At 37.8% G+C, this 21068-nt stretch overlaps 1 protein-coding gene and 1 pseudogene across 4 annotated transcripts in view; one reads left to right on the top strand and one right to left on the bottom strand.

Annotated features, from left to right (window-relative positions):
• KIAA1328 overlaps positions 1 to 21068 on the top strand; it is a gene marked incomplete at its 5' end in the record, with an annotated part of 236140 nt that overhangs the window by 41407 nt on the left and 173665 nt on the right. The window lies entirely within an intron of this gene.
• On the bottom strand, positions 17040 to 20282 carry LOC311596343 (8-oxo-dGDP phosphatase NUDT18-like; annotated as a pseudogene). Its single transcript has one exon. The product of its transcript is annotated as an 8-oxo-dGDP phosphatase NUDT18-like (transcript).

Below are 21068 nucleotides of genomic sequence, written 5' to 3'. Positions count from 1 at the left end.
CGTCTAAGGAGATGATCATGTGTTTTTTCCTCCTTGCAGTTTGTTTATATGGTTGATTACATTGATGGACTTTTGTATATTGAACCACCCCTGCATGCCTGCGGTGAAGCCTACTTGGTCATCGTGAATGATATTTTTGATGTGTTCTTGGATTTGGTTTGCAAATATTTTATTGAATATTTTTGCATCAATGTTTATAAGGGAAATTGGTCTGAAATTCTCTTTTTTTTATTGGGCCTTTGTGTGGCTTAGGTATTAATGTGACTGTGGCTTTATGGAATGAATTTAGCATTCATCCTTCTGTTTCTGTTTTGTGGAACAGTTTTGGTATTGGTATTAGTTCTTTGAAGGTCTGGTAGAATTCTGTACTGAATCCATCTGGCCCTGGGCTTTTTGTGGTTGGGAGACTTTTGATGACTGTATCTATTTCCCCGGGGGATATAGGACTATTTAATTTGTTTTCCTGATATTGATTCAACTTTGTTAAGTGGAATTTGTCAAGAGAATTGCCTATATCATTTAGATTTTCAAATTTTGTGTCATATAGGCTTTTGAAGTAAGACCTAATGATTCTTGGGATTTCCTTGCTATCTGTTATGTCTCCCTTTTCATTTCTGATTTTGTTGATTTGGATACTCTCCCTATGCCTTTTAGTAAGCTTGGCTAAGGGTTTGTCAATCTTGTTCATTTTCTTAAAAACAAACAAACAAACAAACAAACAAACAGCTCTTGGTTTTGCTGATTCTTTAAATTGTTTTTTGTTTGCTTCTAATTTATCGATTTCAGCCCCAAGTTTGAGAGTTTGATTATTTCCAGCTGTCTACTTCTCTTGGGTGTGTCTGCTAATTTTTTTCCTAGGGTTTTGAGGTGTTCCATTAAGTTACTTTTGTGTGATGTCTCCAATTTCTTCATGAAGGTACTTAGTATTATGAACTTTCCTCTTATCACTTGCTTTCATTGTGTCCCAAAGGTTTGGATATGTTTTGCCTTTATTTTCATTGAATTCTAGGAAGTCTTTTATTTCTGTCTTTATTTCATCCCTGTTCCAATTGTCATTGTGTAGAACATTGTTCAGTTTCCATGTGTTTGTAGGCATTTTGATAATTCTATTGTTGTTGAAGCTCAGCTTTAGACCATAGTGGTCTGATAAGATGCAGGGGATTATTTTCATTTTTTTTATATCCGTTGAAGCTTGCTTTGTGACCAGGCTTATGGTCAGTTTTGAAGACAGTTCCATGTGTTGCTGAGAAGGTATATTCTTTTGTGTTTGGATGAAAAGTTCTGCGGATGTCTGATTCATGACCTTTATTAGCTTCATTATTTCTCTGTTTAGTTTCTGCCTCAATGATCTGTCCATTGGTGAGAGTGTGGTATTGAGAGGTCTCCACTATTAATGTGTTGGGATTGATATGTGATTGAAGCTTTAAAAGTGTTTCTTTTATGAAAGAGGGTGCCCTTTTATTTGGGGCATAGATATTCAGGATTGTGAGATTCTGTGGTGGTTTTTTCCTTTGATGAGAATGAAGTATCCTTCCCCAAGTTTCTTAATTGATTTTAATTGAAAGTCAATTTTTTAGATATTAGAGTGGCTACTCCATCTTACTTCTTGGGTCTGTTTGCTTGGAAAATCTTTTTCCAGCCCTTTATTCTCAGGTAATGTCTATCTCTGTTGCTAAAGTATGTTTCTTGAATGGAGCAGAATGTTGGTTTTGTTTCCACAGCCATTCTGTTAGTCGTCTTTTTATTGGGAGTTGAGGCCTTTGATGTTGAAAAATATTAGTGGCCCATGATAGTTAAATCATTTTATTATGGAGTTTGTGGTGATTGTGTGTGACGGCGCCTGTTTTGGTTTTGCTGTTGTGAGGTTATCTATATAATGTGTTTTCTTGGGTGTAGTTAACTTGGTTGTATTGGGGTTTTCTTTCTATCTTCTGTAGAGATGGATTGGTGCATAGATATTGTTTAAATTTGGTTTTGTCATAGAATATCTTGTTTTCTCCATCTATGGTGATTGTAATTTTTGCAGGATATAGTAGTCTGTGTTGGCATCTGTGGCTTCGTATTGTCTGTATGACATTATGCCAGGCCTTCTGGCTTTCATGGTCTCTGTTGAGAAGTCAGGTGTAATTCTGACTGGTCTGCCTTTATATGTTACTTGGCCTTTTTCCTTTGATGCTTTGAATATCCTTTCTTTGCTCTGCAGATTTAGTGTTTCTATTATTAGTTAGTGGGAGGAATTTCTTTTCTGGTCTATTTGGTGTTCTGTAGGCTTCTTGTACATTCAAGGGTATCTCTTTCTTTAGATTGGGGAAATTTTCTTCTGGATTTTCTTGAAAATATTTACTGGTCCTTGGAACCTGGCATCTTCCTTTTCATCTACTTCTACAATCCTGAGGTTACACCTTCTCATGGTGTCCTTGATTTCCTGGATGCTTTGTGTCATGAATTTTGTTTTAATATTTTCCTTGAGAGATGTATCAATTTCTTCTATTTTATCTTCAGTCCCTGAGATTCTCTCCTCCATTTGTTGAATTCTGTTGTGGTACTTACCTGTTTGATTCCTGATCTCTTCTCTAAGTTCTCTATTTCCAGGATTTTCTTGGTTTGTGTTTTCTGAATTGATTCTAATTCTGTTTTCATGTTTTGAGCAGCTTTACTCATTCCCTTCACCAGTATGATGTGGTTTCCTGTTTCTCCTCAAATGCCTTTATTTGCTTGTTTGTATTTTCCTGTAATTCTTGGAAGGATATATTCATTTCCTGTTTGTAATTCTCAAATAACTCTATAAACATAACTCTAAGATCATTTTCTGAGATTCAGCTACATTAGAGTGTCCGTTGTCTGGGAAATCTGGTGGAGTCATGCTGTCCTGGTTTTTGTTTGTTACCTTCTCATCCTTTCCGTTAGACATCTACTGAGGTGGCTCCGGTTTTCTTTTTTTAATTTAATTAATTTATTCAGATTACAACTAAATAGTTATACCATCACTGTGTCCTCCCGTTCCTCCCTCCCTCCTGCTTTCACCCTATTCCCCTCCCCTAGGTCTAAGACCATGGGGGACCTCCTCTGGTCATAGGCTATCAAGTCTCATCTTGGTAGCCTGCTTATTCTTTCTTTGAGTGCCACCAGGCCTCCCCACCAAGGGGAGATGGTCAAATATGGAGCACCAGAGTTGATGTCAGAGTCAGTCCCTGCTCTCCACATAACTGTGGATAATGTCCTGTCCATTGGGTAGATCAGAGTAGGGGTTTGATGTTTACTACTTGTGTTGTCATTGGTTAGTGCAATAGTTTGAGCAGAACCCCTGGGCCAGCTCCAGGTTTTCTAATCTGGCACTCTAGGGGTTGAGTTCCTTCCAATGGCAGCTGCTTTGTTTACTGGCATGGCATGCTGTCCTCCTGGAGATAGATTCCTCTGAACTCTGCCATGTAGGATCTGGAATTCAGCAAGGTTCCTCTGACTATTTGGTCTCCTCAGAGGGATGAGCAGCAGAGTAGAACAGTGGCGTGGAGGCCAGAATGCTCTATCTATTTTGCTGTGCTGATCCTCTGTTCCCCAGGGCGCCTACACTCGCCCCAGTACTCAGAAGAGTAGAGGGTACTTTGCCCTTGTGATTCTTGACCCGGGGCGACATCTGGCCACTATGGGGGTGGGGTGATTGGTCTGATCTTTCCCAACTGTTCAGACTGAGGAGCCCCCAAGTCGATGTTCTGGATCAGCAGCCCCATTCACTCACTGTGCACTGTGCCTATGCACCTATCGACCCTCTGTTCCCTAGGGCACCTGCACTCCCCAGCATTCTGAGGAGTGCAGGGGCTCAAGAATCGTGACTCCCCTAACTGGGGAACATCCAGCCACAATGCAGGGAGGATGTTTCTGACCCTCCCCAATTCTTCAGTTTGAGAAGTCCCCAAGTCTGTGCTTCAGATCAGCAGCCCTTTGACTAACCTATCCTCGACTCCCCAGGGGGTCTGCACTCGCTCCTGTATTCAGAGGCATGCAGGGTGCTCAAAGTTTGTGACTTCCACACTGAGTGTTGTCTGGCTGAAAATTTGGTCTTTGAGATACCTTAAGATTATATTAGGTCACAATGGTGGGTGTGCCCTGATCCTATAGAGCTGAGATTCCTGTGCCTGCCTTCACACCAAGGGAGAGGCGTAATCAGAAGGCAACTTGTAAGACAGCACATGAGAAACTGGACCTGGTTGCTGGAAGGTCAGGTCCAGAACCCTGAGAAAATAAACTGTGCTTAAGCTGCCTCAGCTCTTGAGACTTGGCTATGAAAGTATGAGTGAAGCAAGACAGTATTAAAAGGTACCAAATTTTCTGGTAGTTTTTCCTCATTATAAGGTAAAGGGGCCATTAAATTGTTTGTTAAAGTTGTACTTCTAAACTTTATTGTGATTTCAGGTGTCATCTCTATCATATTTTATGTCTTTACTCCCCTGGCTAGGAAGTAATACAGTTTTGGATGCAAATTATTCTAGGTATGCTTTAAGACATTTCTCTGACTCATTGTCTGGGGTCCTTTTAATATCTGTAGCATACTCATTTTATAATAAAGCAGTAGTGTCCTTCTCCAGGCCAGAGTTTGTTTTCTTCTAGTGGTTGAAAAGCTCCCTGTGAGTCTTTAGCTCTTGATTCCAGAGAACATTGGTTTACAGTGAGAGAAGCTGAAATTCAAATTGTTGTGTTTGGGACTATGGCTATATAGTTTAGATGGCCCTTTTGGCTAGGATGGCCATTTCTATTTGACGTCCACAAAGTAAAGTGAACTTAAAACTTGCTGTATGTGTAGTGTATGTTACATGTATTTATTTATTTATTTTCACATACTCTCTCTCCCAATAATGAACATATATTTATATATAAATATGTTTTATACTTTTTATAATGATAGCTTTGAGTATCTTGTATCCGATGTGTATAGGACCATATAAAAATATGGAAACTTCAAATAGCTCTTGCATAAGTAAACAGACCTTCAATGAAACAATTTCACAATAATTGTTATTCAGGAAAATTCATTATTCTGTTTAGCCTTTCATGTTACATATCTTCTGTGAAGGACTATTCTGAAATAACTCTTCCTCTGAATCCATTTGCAGTAATTTTAGATTTGAAGAATATAATGAATAGCTGTTATTAATCAAGAATATCTTTTTCTTTATATCTTAACCACAGAATGGCCTTCACAATAAAGATGGTAGTACTGTCACTTCACCTATAGACTTTCACAGTAACTTTTGTGTTTTAAAACTTATACCCAAGATTTGACATTTAAGAGGTCTTTGCCTTTTCATGGATCTAAATATAGTTATGGTGTAGTCATGTATTGATTGTGAATTAACAGAATATGTGAACCTGATGTCACCACAGAGAAAATGCTAAGTCTGTCAGGCCTCTCCAGTTTATTATCTTTTCTTAGTACAGGTTGACAGTAATATCAGAAGTGTTTGGGGCGAGAAAATTTTCAAAGATTTGAGCTTTGCAGATTTTAGGCTATTTGTGCAGGTTGCTAGCTGTACATGGTTTGTCTGAAACTTGGAGTGCTTCAAGACTCTTATACTTGAAAGGCTTCAGAGTTGGCCTAGCACTTCTCAGTCTAGATATGAACTCTGGACACTGAGCTCCTTGTTTCTCTTGAATCCTCAAGCATGTGCAGAGTAGAGCTAAGGCGAGAAAGAGCCCTTTCTGTCAAACAGTCTCAGAAAGTAGAGCAGTCTAATAGAGTCACTAGCTGTTGTTGTCCACAGAATTTCCAGAATTTGAAGAATAGTTTCTTTAGGAAAAAAGAGAGGAAGGAAGGAAGGAAGGAAGGTAGGAAGGAAGGAAGGTAGGAAGGAAGGAAGGAAGGAAGGAAGGAAGGAAATGAAACTACGGAAGCTGACATAAGGAAGCTTACGCTCCAAAGTGACAAGCAATAAAAGGAACCTAAGACATGATGATGAAAGAGAATAATCATTAGTTAAGTGAAGAAAAAAGTGTTCAAATGTCTACCTGTCTCTCGTATGAATAGCTTCAAGGTGTCAGTGTGCCAGGCTGATGGGATCAAAGGCAGAGTTATTAGTAAGAGAAGGTTTAACATGGTGGCATTCATATTTACTTGGAGGAATTGCAGTGGATCATGTCATCATTTGAGATGGCAGAAAACTAATTTGACATGTTGCTCAAGCAGCCTTTTTTATCATTAAATAAAAATTATGTGAAGAATATTGTTTGTAAACCATTATTAAGGATGGGATATGTGAGATATGACTAATGCTAATATATATTATAACAGAAAGCACTACGGTGTTTTAGAACTAGGACTTGTGTTGTATACTTTACATCTTAGCCTTATGGCTTTGGATAAAGCAGCTTTTGTAAATTTTAGGTTTATTGTATATAATGTGTCAACAATTTTACCAATAAGGTAGATGAATGAAATAATACTTATATTTCCCAGCAAATAGTTATGGTCTATAAAAGTTTTATTTATAAAATATTGTCAAGAATATTCACACCATGTAAAATATGTTCTTTCTTGTTTGAAGGTTTTGTTTTTCATATTTGAAGTTCTTATCCAAATGCAAAACCAACCAAACAAACAAACAAACAAACAAACCAAAAAACAACTTGCTTTTTAGTTTTTGAGGGGATGATACCGGTTTTAAAAGAAAATGTGTTTTAATACTGCAAGAGAGCACCCCTTTACTTTTTGAATTTATTCTTCTCTCATTCAATACATCCCAACTGCAGCCACCCCCTGCCCTGTCCTCCAAATCCACTGCTCCTAAAAGAGCAGGCCTCCCAAGTCACTGGCAAGAGAAATTGCCTAGGGATTGCTGACCATTCTCAGCATCATAGGCTTCTCTGATAAGCATGAAGAAATCTCATGAAGAAAGATACAGGAGCTGGAAAGGGCCATGCTAGGGCTTGAACCACTCTGGAAGGTTGCATGGCTCAGTCAGGATCTGGCTTCCTTAAACGTTAGAAGCATGCCAGTAGCAGTGATCAAGACAAGATGTGTTTATTTATTTCATGTAGAAGACATTCTGGTACCAGCATTCCAGAATGATAACTCCATAAGTTAGGGAGCCATATCTTTTCTTTCTGGGAATTCTAAGATTCAGCCATCATGTGTACATTGTAGCTAGCAGTAGCACAGTCTTTTTGTTTCGAAGTTTATTATACATTTGGCTTTAATTTTATGTTTTTATTAAGTTTAGAAATACAGTTGATTTATATATATTTACCTATAGCTTTTAATGTTCCTAAATTTGTTCTTATTATTCTACTATATCTATATCTATCTATCTATATATCTATATCTATATCTATCTATCTATCTATCTATATCTATCTATCTATCTATCTATATATCTATATCTATATCTATATATATATAATTAGTCTGCAAATAAAAACACTTGTCGTTTTTTTTTTTTCTGTCTCCCACTTCTTTCTTGTTGCAGTATCTCCAGTGTCATGGTAAGTAGATGTGACTGAGAGAACATGCTTGTCTTGTTCTGTTTCATAGGAAGGAATACATATTCATCCTTGAATGCTTCATTGGTCTATAATAGCAGCCTTTTTACTTATCTTTTTGTTTCTTGAAGTTTTTTCTTATTCTTCATTTGTTATTTTTGTTTTGTTTTCTGTTTTTAAAATTGTGAATGGATTTGACTATTCATAGTATTTTACAATATACTTATTATCTATTTTTCTCAGCCACAGTTTTTGCCTTGCATACTTAGATTGTAGTTTGGGCTGCTATACCTGCTGACAGTAATATCTGCTATGCGAATGAATTGCTAAACCAGTGTTCTTTGAATCCTGAGAGCAACTTACACTTTACTACTAAAGCTGCCTCATCTGGTGCTCTGCCATCACATGGTGATAGACCTAAATTACAATAGAAGTTTCTCAATTCGATAAACATGAGAGTGGGAAGTACAAACAATTGAATTCATGTGAGAGCTACAATTTTTAAATATACACATACTCAGTTTATATAGCAAGAGTATATCTGTGATGTAGCAACTGTATTTTACATGTAATAGTTTCTGAAGGGCTTTGTTTTCCTATCTTCTAGAAAAAGATGAAGAGTTAATTAAATTACATTTACAGGAACAGAATGAAATACAGTAGTTGGCAGGAGACTGAGAGCAAAGACATTTCTGTTCTTGAATTCTCACTCTGTCAGCATTTCCTTACTGTTTGGCTCCAGCTAAACTAGAATTTTAAAGAGTGAGAGTTTTCCAGTTTCTTATTATCTCATGCTAAATATTTAACATATTATAAGAAAGTCCAGCTTGTTGCCAAGAATGAAATATAAGGTGCTTTTTTCTTAAAAATCCAATCTTGTAGTTCCACAGCATTCACTGAGACACAACATAGAACCAAGTAGGATTTATCTGTTAAAACAGACTGTCTTGGAATGAAGCCATCTATTGTTCACACTGTTAAAACTGCTACTATATATTTTTATTTCTTAGGCTCCCTCTAAAGAAAGGACCAGAGCCATGTGTTAAAAATATGTTAGTAAAGGTTTTACAAATGTAATTCAAATAATAAAATTCTCTCACTGATGTTGAAATGGTCAGTCTTCTAAAATATTAAGAATTTTGCAGAAAGGTTATTTGGTCTTCCCAACAATATGCTCTAGGGTGACAGTGTTAGGAGTATTGTTTTAGCAATAAAGATTATCATGTGGATATGTTCCCTAGAAGGCCCCATGGTGGTAATACCCCTAGATTTTGTCTTTAAAGAAAACTGCTGAGAGGCAATAATTTTTTTTGTATGTGTCCCATTTTCATTAATGCATGGTAATTGATGGAGTTGCAGTGACTCGTAGCAGTAATGAGTTCTAAACATAATAACGCACTCTTTTCTAATAAGTGAGCACTGCTGGGGTTTAAAAGCATACTAAATCAGTTGCTTTAGTATGAATTTATTAGTTTTTTTCAGCATTAGCTTTAATAGTAGTTATTTACATAAGCGTACATCCCATTAACCGCCATCAGGGCTGGAAAACATGCTGAACTGTTCATATTTTCATATAATTATTGAACATAATGGTTTCATTTGCATTTCTAAACAGTGATGTTTCTGTCAGCCTTGGAAATAGTGTCTTTACGCAGTCCCTATTTCACATCCACTTATTTGACATCGTTAAATTTTATGCTAATGTGCTTCCCTAGAATATCATCAGTAGGACAGATGCTTGTGCTTTAATATACAAATCAGGCATGCTTTTCCATCCTCCCAAATTGCAGAGAAAAAATTTTAAAATCGGCACTTTTTGATATAGAGTCCATCTCTATATAAATATTTTTATGAAATAAAACTTTTAGGGTTAAATGTTATAATCTGGTTGTCTCTTCAGAATGCTTTATTGTGAAAGCTATCTACCTGCCTGGGTTAGCTCTGCTGTCTTGCACGAGTAGATAAGTCTTAATAAAGATCTTGTGGCTTATGAATATTTAGAGTTCTGCTTCAGAAACGTTGATCTTGAGATGTAGGTTTTTCTATGCTTTTGAATCCTTCAGGTCACGACGTTAACTTTTAAAGTGTTTTCTGTGGTTTTGTTCCTTTCATCTCTTAACCTGGGCTGTAAACGTTGTGGCAGAAGCTGTTACATTGATGCTGTGGGACATATTAGCCTCTGGTGCATTTATAAAGCGTTCACTGTGAGAGAGTGAGCCCTTGGTATGGAAGCATGTCAAAGAAAGTAGCAGAACACAGAAAAGTGCTTTGTAGACAAACTCCTTGCCAATTGGATATCTATATGTACAGTCAGCTGTGGTGCAGATGCTTTTGTGGTGCTGTCAGCCAATTGGCTAAAAAATTTTTAAATAGCAGCATTCAGTTACACAGTTGTTTTGAGTTGTTTGAGGTTTTATGATGGGGGGATGGTCATTGAAGCCACTAGATTCTTTTTGGTCATCTCACGGCTTCTTTTCCTGTATTCTGACAACTAGGGCAGCATTCTGTTGTTGACACTTAGTGGACCTGCAGTGCGGGAGCTGACTCTGCACAGTGCAAAACGCAAGGTTGGCAGTCTTGCAAAACGGAGCAAGAAGCAGCTTTGAGAAGAGTTCTTGCCCCAAATTACCTGCTAAAAATAAATCAGAACTGCTATAGCCCAAAACTGATACAGCATACAATCATTGTTTGGATAGGAATGTGATTTGGCTTAACAGGTCAAGAGGCAACTGAATTTTTGCAAGGGCATTCTTTGAGGAATTGTGAAGAAAGAAATACAGTAGGAATTGTACAGAAACGACCAGATTGGTAGAGTTTCAAGCTACTCATTTTTATCCCAGCTTTTTCATGACTTTTCTACATGATATCTTAAAATAAGTCTACAACTAGTAATTCTCACACTTATAAAATCTGAGTTATATTTAAAATATTGTGCAGGCAAAAGTCAAAGGAAAAGCAGTCTTCATCAGCAAATCTGTTGCCACATCCAGCGTCATATCCAATGAGTATGGGGGAGGGGAGGAGACAATAAAAGCACTTGCCTGCAAGCCTGACTGAGTCTAATTTCTGGAACCCCACAAAGATGTAAAGATGAAAGGAGATAACTGACTCTACCAAATTATCCTTTGACCTTTCACACTGTGACAGACTCCACTGCTCTCCACAACAATAGCATATAAAGGTTTTAGAAGTTTAAGTTTAATCTGAAAGTCTAAACGTTATCTTTCTAGGAAAGAGTGTTTTCAGCTTCTTTCCAAGCTCTGTTTGGCACCAAATAGTTCGTATTGTTGATGGTAAGGGTGGTTTGCTACAAAAGAGGAGAAAAGTCCCTGTCTCCAAAACATAGTGTTGCTCTTTTCCTCCTGTACATACTTCTTTCTTTTCTGGAAATAATTTAACAATAAAATCAAAATTTCCCGTTCAGTATTCCAGCATTCCAGGCCATTACTCTGTAATGCTTACTGCCACAGCAGAGGAGTTCAAGTGCCTGAGACTGTTTCCAACCTGACCTCAGAAGATAAAAGAGAGTTTAAAGTTATGCTTCATAACAGCTTCTGTGTACAGGTTTTGATGTGTAAAATTCCAAGTCATGTTAGATATTAGCCATATGCCAATCAGTGGAGAGGAGTTTGAATTTGTAGTTACATTTATTTTTGTTTTTATGGCCTGGGGAACAGAGTTGCCACCTCTTTTTGAGAGGTGATAGATCTTAGGAACTGAGCTCTCCCTGTTGTACATGGCTGCCGGGACTCTGGGAACTGCCCTGTATGTAGCACCTGGTAAGGAAAGTTTAGTTCAGGGGTTTGATTTTCTACTGCATATACTTTCTTTATTTTCCCATTATTAGCTATGAAAGAAAATACCACGTAGAGACATTTACAAGTGTATATGTTACTTTTTTTCTTAATTCTGTCTCGGGTGCTAATATTTGAGGATAGAAGAAGAGTTCTCATATACTGCTTGGTAATTGAAATACTCAGTTAAAAAATCTTTATTTTTTTCTGATTTACAAAGCAAGTATATATCCAGTGCAGACTATTTGGAGATTATATCGGATATTGCTTCATTTTTGATATCAATAGGTGAAAATTGTCACAATTTGGCATCAGTGAAAGTTTAAGAATATCAGCTTTTTTGCATTTAGTTTTTATGATAAGTTGTATTATATTTAACATCTCTTAAACATTAACAGAACAATCATCCAAAAGATGTTTAATGAAAATGCTTAGGTTTTAGTCATGGGAAAGGGCAGAGGACTCAAAAGAAAATCTCAATGTGATTTTTATGAAAAATACTGTGACTTTTCCATGGAACTGATTTAGTGTTGGAACTGCTTGTGTTCTGCTAAGACATGGTGTCCTCACGTTCTGATTTCTTCCCTGGACAATGAGAGTAACAGGATGTACTTCAGTGTGCCCGTGGTGAAAATGAGAAGATGATAGTAACTGCTTTGTACCACAATTACACTCTTTAGAATAGCCCTAGATGGATTCTGCTTTAGCCATTGTAGTGGGAATACCTAAAGTGACTGCCTTTCTCCTCTCTTCTTTAGCTTTTGGGTCCTCTATACACTTCCTAAACTTATGATGTGAATCTCACCAGCAGCACGTGGGACATTGCTAAAGATGCAAGGCCTTGCACAGTACTTTTTCAGAATCTTCATTACTACAAGGTCCCTTAGTGTTCTGTACACTAAAGAACTATTTGTGCTTATTTCTTAAAATAAAGGATATTTTATTATAATACATATGGGCAGTGGGAAAATGTATATTTGTTCTTTGGTGGGGTTTTGTGGCTGTTTTTGAAACTGTGTCTTGTTGTTTACCTCTGGTTGGCCTTGAACTTGTGATCCTCCTGCTCTACCCTCCCTGTGCTGGGATTACACTTGTGCATGACTACACCCAGATCTTTTGCTCTCTTTTTCTAAGCTCTCACTTTCAAATATATGATGTTGGATAATTATAGGGAGTTGTATTCTGTGCTGCTCAGTAGATTATTCCTCAAGTGTTAAATGTCTGGTCCAAAGCTGCTTTTGTGTGTTCATTTGTTTTCTAATATCTAATTGGCTCTGTTATTTACTGAGAAAGAGATAGTGAGATCTCTGAGTCTGATTATGAATTTATTGATATACCTTTGCATTACTATGTGGTTTTGCTTCATACATTTTTGGAAGGTATGTTTTTAGATGTATAAAACGTTGAGATTGTTATTTCTGTCTAATGAATCGGCTCCTTTATCATTGTACAATGGCCTTATTTATCCCGAGGGATATTTCTTGCACTTGAATCTACACTTTCTAAGATTTATTGACCTATTTTATCTTCACTTTGAATAGTGTTAGCATAGTAAATCTTTTCTATCCTATAATTTCTTAAATAGTTATATCTTAATATTCAAAGTACATTTCTTATAGCCGACTCATAAGCAAATCATTGTATTATCTTTGGCTAGTTGTCAGAATCATGTCACCATGTTTGTGTGGGCCTGTTTTTAAGGCTTTGTGTTCTGTTAATTTCTTCACCAATTCAGTAGATAATTGGCTTTATGGCAAGTATTGAAATCCTATGACAACTCTTTCAGCTTTACTCCTTTGCAGAATTGCTTTGGCTATTCTTATTCTTTCTATTAATTTAGAATCAGCTTGGTGATATCTTCAAAAAGCTTGGTAGGATTATGATTTGATTGTAGAGAATATCTATCTATTATCTATCTACCTATCTATCTATCTATCTATCTATCTATCTATCTATCTATCTATCTATCCATCCATCCAACACCACCCGCCCTCCCACCTGATGACCTACCTTCCTATCTACCTACTCCTACTGCCTTTTCAAAAACAGATATTTCAAGATATAAGCCATGCCTACGTAAGAGAAAACACTACATGTTGTGAAATTGTTCTTTAAAAACTACTCTAAGGCTTACACAGACAACTTAGAATTTGTATATCTTTTTGTTTTGTTTTGTTTTGTTTTTAGTTTTTTGAGACAGGGTTTCTCTGTATAGCCTTGGTTATCCTGGACTTGCTTTGTAGACCAGACTGGCCTCTAACTCACAGAGATCCACCTGCCTCTGCCTCTGCCTCTGCCTCTGCCTCTCTGAGTGCTGAGATTAAAGGTGTATGTCACCATGTGTAGGTTTACATATTATCTTCATATTATCTTAATGTTATAATGTACTTCAAAAACTATTCTTCTCTAGTTTTAGTTTAAAAAACAAGGTCATAAATACAGTCTTATTTACTGTTCTATTGCTGTGAGGAGACACTCTGACCAATGCAACTGGTTTTTTTTTTTTTTTTTTTTTTTTTTTTTCTTATTCTTTTTTTTTTTTTTTTTTTATTATTAATTTATTCTTGTTACATCTCAATGGTTATCCCGTCCCTTGTATCCTCCCATTCTTCCCTCCCTCCCATTTTCCCCTTATTCCCCTCCCCTATGACAGTTCCTGAGGGGGATTACCTCCCCCTCTATATGATCATAGGGTATCAAGTCTCTTCTTGGTAACCTGCTGTCCTTCCTCTGAGTGCCATCAGGTCTCCCCATCCAGGGGACATGGTCAGAGGTGTGGCACCAGAGTGTGTGAGAACGTAATATCCCACTCTCCACTTTACTGTGGAGAGTGTTCTGTCCATTGTCTAGATCTGGGTAGGGGTTTAAGGTTTACCGCCTGTATTGTCCTTGTCTGGTGCCTAGTTTGAGTGGGACCCCTGTGCCCAAATCTGCCTATCATAATGTTCTACTTGTAGGCTCCTAGGACCCTCTGGGTCCTTCTACTTTGCCTTTCTCTCATGAATCTCACATCTAGAGTCCCACTAGAATGTCCTCTCCTCTGTCTCTGTTTCCTGGTAAGTGAAGGCTTTCGTGGGACATGCCCGTTGGGCTAATATGCAGATATAAGTGAGTATATACCATTTGAGTCTTTCTGCTTCTGAGTTAACTCACTCATTATGATCATTTCTAGCTCAATCCATTTATCCACAAATTTTGGGAATTCCTTGTTTTTAATAGCTGAATAGTATTCCATAGTGTATATGTACCACAGTTTCTTTATCCATTCTTCTACTGAGGGACACTTAGGCTGTTTCCATGTTCTGGCTATTATGAATAGGGCTGCTATGAACATGGTTGAGCAAATTTTCTTGCTGTGTGCTGGAGCATCTTCTGGGTATATTCCAAGGAGTGGAATAGCTGGGTCCTGAGGAAGCCCTATTCCCATTTTTCTGAGATAGCACCAGATAGATTTCCAAAGTGGTTGTACTAGTTTGCATTCCCACCAGCAATGAAGGAGTGTTCCTCTCTCCCCACATCCTCGCCAGCATGTGGTGTCGCTTGAATTTTTGATCTTAGCCATTCTGATGGGTGTAAGATGGAATCTCAGCGTTGTTTTGATTTGCATTTCCCTGATGATTAAGGAGGTTGAGCATTTCTTTAAGTGTTTCTCAGCCATTTGATATTCCTCTGTTGAGAATTCTCTGTTTAGTTCCATGCCCCATTTCTCGATTGGGTTATTTGGTTTGGTGGTATTTAATTTCTTGAGTTCTTTATATATTTTGGATATTAGACCTTTGTCAGATGTGGGGTTAGTGAAGATCTTTTCCCAGTCTGTAGACTGTCGCTTTGTACTCTTTACGGTGTCATCTGCCTTACAGAAGCTTTTAATGAGAGAAAGCATTTAACTGGGGGTTTGCTTACAGGTTCGGAGGCGTAGTCCATTATTATGATGGTGGGAGTGCTGTGGCAGGCTGGTGTGGTGCTGGAGAAGTAGCTGAGAGCTACATTCTGATCAGCAAGCAAAGAGCCAAGGCCTGGCATGGATTTATGAAGCCTCAGTGCCCACTGGCAGGGTCACACTTTCTCCAACAAGGCCACATCCACTGAAACAAGGCCACACCTACTCTAACAAAGCTACACCTCCTCCAAGAAGACTGTGCTGCCCACTCCTTCTAAGCCTTTCAAACAGTTCTGCCCCCTAGCGGCCAAGCGTTCAGCCAGAGGAGCCAGTGAGAGGCAATCTTATTGGAACTCCCACAGACACCAACTTCTCCTGCTCTACATGCTTGAGCCTACTTTGGATACCTCATTAAATACTAACTAAAAGTAATTGCCTTTTCTAACAAAAAAACAATTCCAGGTACCTAATATAATAACTTAAACTTTAAAAATAATTTAAATTTGGCTAATACAACAAACTATTAATGTACTTAACCTGTGTTTATAACTTAGATATCTAACATACCATGTTTTCTGTGTTTTAGATAGTCTCTTGAGTTTAAATGTAAAGTTAGCTCTTAAAGTTTTCTAATATTTGTAATAGCAATGACAGTGTTAAAGTATGTTATAAAGGCTTCTTTAAAACACAGATGGCTGTAACTAAGGCAGAAATAATAGAAGGGTTCTTAAGTTTTAAATGTTAATTCAACATCTTGAGATAAAAATAATGCTTCAACAATGTTTTTATAAGCACTTATTGTTCTTAAAAATATTTACAAAAAAACCCTTAAAACAATATTTGATTGTAGTTGAGTTTTTAGTTTTTTAGTTTTTAGATAATGTGATACTTTTTTAAGGCTTTTCTTTTTTTTTTTTTAAGGTTTTCTGGAAAATAAGGATAGATTTCTTCACTTTTTTAAATAATCTGTATATTCATTTCTTTTCTTTATCTTACACAGTGATGAGAACTTGTAATACAGGATGAACGAAATTGGTGTTATAGTCCATCCTCACTTTCTTTCATATTTTAATAGGAAATTATTTAGCCTCTAGCCACTAACTGTGGTTTTTGCTGCTCTGCCTAGATGTCCTTTATTAGCTTTCAATAAAATTGAACATTTCCGTGAGATCAAAGGAATGGTTAGGGGAGTTTCTTTCCTTCCTGATTCCCTAATAGTTGTCTCTCTGTCCGTCTGTCTGTCTGTCTTTCCTTCTTTCTGTCTCAATAACAAAGGAATATTAAGTTTTGCTAAAAAGTTGCTTCACTGCCAATTGAAATGATTGTATCAATTGGTTTTGCTTGTTTAACTGAGCAATATGTTATTAAATGAAGTGATCTTCTAGTATACAACTTTGCATTTCTGAACTGACCCTTACTTGATTGATATATTATCCATTTATATGTTGCTAGATTTTGTAAATTTTTGTCTTAAAACATATTATCCTAAAATTTTCCTTCTTTCATAATGCCTTTGTCTGATTTTGTACCAGGGTAAGGCTGGACTTGAAGAATGTTTTGAGAAATATTTCCTTTTTTTTTTTTTTAAACACTTCTTATCAGAGGGTATATAATTAATTTTCTGGTGATAGAATTATTTTTACAATGATATTTACATTAATTCTTTATATATTTCTTATGGTGTATTCTGATCATATTCACTCTTTGTTCCTGCAGCTCCTCCTAGATTCATCCCCACCTTCCCACCCCCTACCCCCCAACTTCATGTTCTTTCTTTTTTTAATCTGTAAGTCCCAAGTGCTCTTGGGAATAGAGCCTGCCCCAGAGAGCAGTGGACTCCCACTAGGTGGCTCTCCCTCCTAGTAGAGCCCGCCCTGGGCAGCAGTGGACTCCCACTAGGTGGCTCTCCCTCCTGGTTGCCTTGTAAAGCTCATTGATGCAGGATACATTTTAGCTTTTTCCTTAAATTTTTGTTAAGATTCATAACTGAAACCTTCTGGTCCTAGAATGCATTTTCCCTACTTTAGGATGTGGTTTAGTTTAAACCACAAACTTCCAGTCAGTTTATCTGTTTCTTCTTAAGAAACTTTTAGTAGTTTGTGTCTTTCTTTCAAGTGATTTTTTTTCCATTTCTTCCATGTTTTCAAATTTCAAAAACTACTCCAATAAGGTTGGAGTAGTGCACATTTTGAGAAATTAAATGGCTTCTTTAGTACATTAAATTTAACTAACTTGTAATAAATCCACTTGCTTCTCTTTCCCTTCAAAATAGGAATTTCTGAAATGTAGTTGCTTCCTCCTTATGGAGAAGTTACTCGGTTTACTTTCCCCCCCCCTCAGTTTACTTCTTGATAGAGTTAAGAAGCAGTTGTTTTTAAGATACTAACATAACTTGTTTTCATTTATATTTGCAATTAATAACTGTCTGAAACCCATCAAATACTTTTTATATCTAAGTTGACCATGTATTGCAAACTAACTTGGGAGAGTGTCAGGTGTGAATATATTTACATGAGATTGGGAAGTAGAAGCACAGCTGTATAAACTCATGACATATATTAATTACTTTTTATAAACAAACTGTTAATTATTTGTAATAACATATGTAAATTGAGCCATTGCCCATCTTATATATGACTTCATTGTGATGCCAGTTGTGGTGTCTTCTATTCATCCTTCTGAGGAATCATTTGTTATCTGAAGTCTGAAAGTTTAGATGTTGGTGCTAGTGAATTTTTAGTTATTTGTTATTACTGTTACCGCTTTCATTCTTAATCATCTGGAAACTCTTGAGGAGAAATATGTTAGGTTTTTTTTTTATTCTTCATATCATTTTTCTTGATATTATCTGTTTCTCTTTGCTTCGTTCTCACTAAATTCCTCAGGTCCCATACACATGTATTGTTCTTTCTTCACTTATTGTTTTTTACTAAACACATCAAATATATTTTGTGACAGAATTCTGAAGCATGAAGCCTTTGCATGTCTGTAGTTTGACAATTTTTTTCATGGGACTTTGTTTCCGGTATATTTGTTGAATTATTATGTTTATTTTATTGATGATGTTGATGCAAAATAAGAGATAGTTTATTCTAGATCTAAATTTGAATGACCATGGTCCAGGAACACAGATTTAGGTTAATGCAGCTACCATTTTTTCAAAGTGGAAATAGCTATATGAAGATTCATGAAGTTTTATAGATTTACAGAACAAAGAACATCATAGATCAAAGCAATTTAAAAATAAATTTGTACAGGCAGGCATGATGGCGCACGCCTTAAATCCCAGAGTTCAAGGCCAGCCTGGTCTACAAAACGAATCCAGGACAGCCAAGGCTACACAGAGAACCCCTGTCTCGAAAAAGCCAAAAACCAAACCAAACAAAAAACAAAACAAAACATTTGTGGGTACATCAAACAGAGGCGGTTACTGCTACAAGATGGGCTTCAGATTATAAGAACATTCTTAGCTCTTAGGTTTGTGGATCTGCTGCATTAATAGATTTCAAAAGGCTTTTGTCTGTTTGTCACAGGATGTTAGGTCAGACACAGAGGTGGGTAAGGAAGTGAAGCTAGCCTGGGATGTGTTAATGAGCCTCTGGACCAGCAGCATTGCACCCGCTCCGCATCACTGCAGTTCTAGCAGCTGTCAGTCTTTGCAGTCTCTTTCCAGGAGTTCTTGTTGACAGTGATTTGGTTTTTGTGAGTTCTTTGAGGCCTGTGATTAAGATTGAGTTTTCCAAAGTAATCTTGAATTTTCTCTTGTGTTCTCTGTTCCTGCATATGTTGTCATGTGTCAAATTTAGGATGATCATCTAATACCACCTAAGAAGTATAAAATATTGCTTGCAAAAATACAAAACACAGTTTTACAGTTACAAATTTTTTTAAAAAGTAACACCTTTTTGCTCAACAATGAGGATTCGGCTATGAGGGATGAGTCCCCCATATGCCACCCCCCACTACATTCCTAAGAGCTTGGGAGGATTGGCATGGGGCCTTTTCCAAAATGGACAGGGAAAATGCTGCCGTTTAGGATTCAAAAAGCTCCTCACCATCTTAAAGAGAAGCACTGTGTACCCTCAGAACAGCTGAGCCCATTAACTCTGGATTCACGGCAGCCTCCCATTGGGCTCAATGTGGGGTCCCTGCGCCTGCGCACAGTGCAATGAGAGCTCTCATTGCCAGCCTCTTCCTTGCCACAGAGGGAGCATGGTTCTCAGTATGCACCTCTCTATCTGTTCAGGGGGATGATTCCTGGACTCTGTAGAAGCTGTTTTTCTAAGTCTTTCTCTAGTACTTTCCACCAAAAGTAGTTCTCACCCCGAACCTTTGGGGACTCATGTTGGATCCCTGGGTTCCGAAAAGCCACCATCACGCGCACATTCAGGCAAATACCATCCATGTGGTCTCTGCCTAGGTGTTGCAGCCCAAGCAACCCCTTGGTCTCCACTGCCAAACTGTGCAGAGTCAGACATTCCTGTAGCAGCCGCAAGATGGCCGCATTGATGCCACCCCTTTGCTCCATAAGGGTAAAACCACAGGCAGTGATGGGCAAGTGAGGTGTCCGCACTGTGCTCACCAGTACACACACCGACTGGACTGTTGTAAAGACAGTCACCAACTGCTGGCCGACCACACTGCAGGGAAGCTCTTGAGGCAGAGTGAGAGGGCGCATGGCTTGTTGGCAGAATTTGGCACCCAGCTCTACCAGCTGCAGAACATCGTGGGCTCTAAGTGGAGTGGGCAGGGAGACATGTGAGTACCAGCCAGCCTGTAGGGACTCAGCATCCGCATTCTTGGAAGTCTTCAGAACTCTACCTCCCGCTGCATCACTTCCACCATGGTCTCTCCTGGCTCCATCCTCCCTGCCTGGAGGTACCACGATCCCCTGCACTCCTTTGGTCTTTTGCATCAACACCTCATCCTACTTGTTGAGGAACACGACCCCCACCACATAGCAGATATTCTTCCGCATCCGCACAGGCGACAGCGCCTTGCCCGCGGGTTCCGAATCACAGTTCTGCACCAGCAACCCCTTGCCCCTCCCAGCAAGGTGGTCTGTGCACCCCCAAGCCTCCCATGGCCATCAAGACTCCCGGGCTGTGGCAAACTGGGACCTACCAGACCCCCTCCCTTCCCAGGCAGGCTGTGGGGACCTGAGCTGCGGAGGGTCAATGCACCCTCGTTCCCTTCCCTGCCTTCAGTTACAAAATCTTAAGGTTATTTGTGTAACCAGCTTGTCCTTTTTTACCATAATATCTTTAGACTATGATAGCAAGAAATATAAAAAGCAAAGGGACTACTTAGTTGACTAATCTGTTTTTGTGTGCCAGGCCAGAGCATATTATGTGTTTCTTAAGAAAGCCTTTTGATGGACCACAGAAAAATTTAAGCATGGTGGTAGAAGAGTATTTGTTAGATATTAAGGCAAAGATTGAATTACTTTTATAAGAGTCTCAAGGAATCTGAAAAGAAAACCAAACAACAACAAAACCCCTCAAGGCTCAGAAGGATTCATGTTCAGCATGCAAATATCTATTGGAATAAATAACTGAAAATTTATATTAAAAAGCAGAGCTACCCTTGAAGGAACCAGACTTAGGAAGAACATATCCCAGTATAATAAGGGCTATGCATGACAAGTCTGTTTAACATTATACTAAGTGAAGACAAACTTATAATTCCATCTACAAACAGAACAAGACAAAAATGTCTGCTTTTTCAACTATTTTCCAATATAGAATTTGAAGTTTTAGCTAAACCAATAAGCAAGAGAAGGAAATAAGATACAAATAACAGGGAATAAGTCAGAGTAGCCTTACTTGCAAATCATAAGATTCAATATAAGAAGCTGAAAAAAACTACAAGAAATCTTAGACTGGATAAGCATTTGAAGTGAAGTGTTGGGTTCAGAATTAAGA

The sequence above is a fragment of the Acomys minous genome (genome assembly GCF_964271855.1).
Source record: "Acomys minous genome assembly, chromosome: 4".
Classification (NCBI taxonomy): domain Eukaryota; kingdom Metazoa; phylum Chordata; class Mammalia; order Rodentia; family Muridae; genus Acomys; species Acomys minous.
This window is presented reverse-complemented; position numbering and strand designations above follow the sequence as displayed.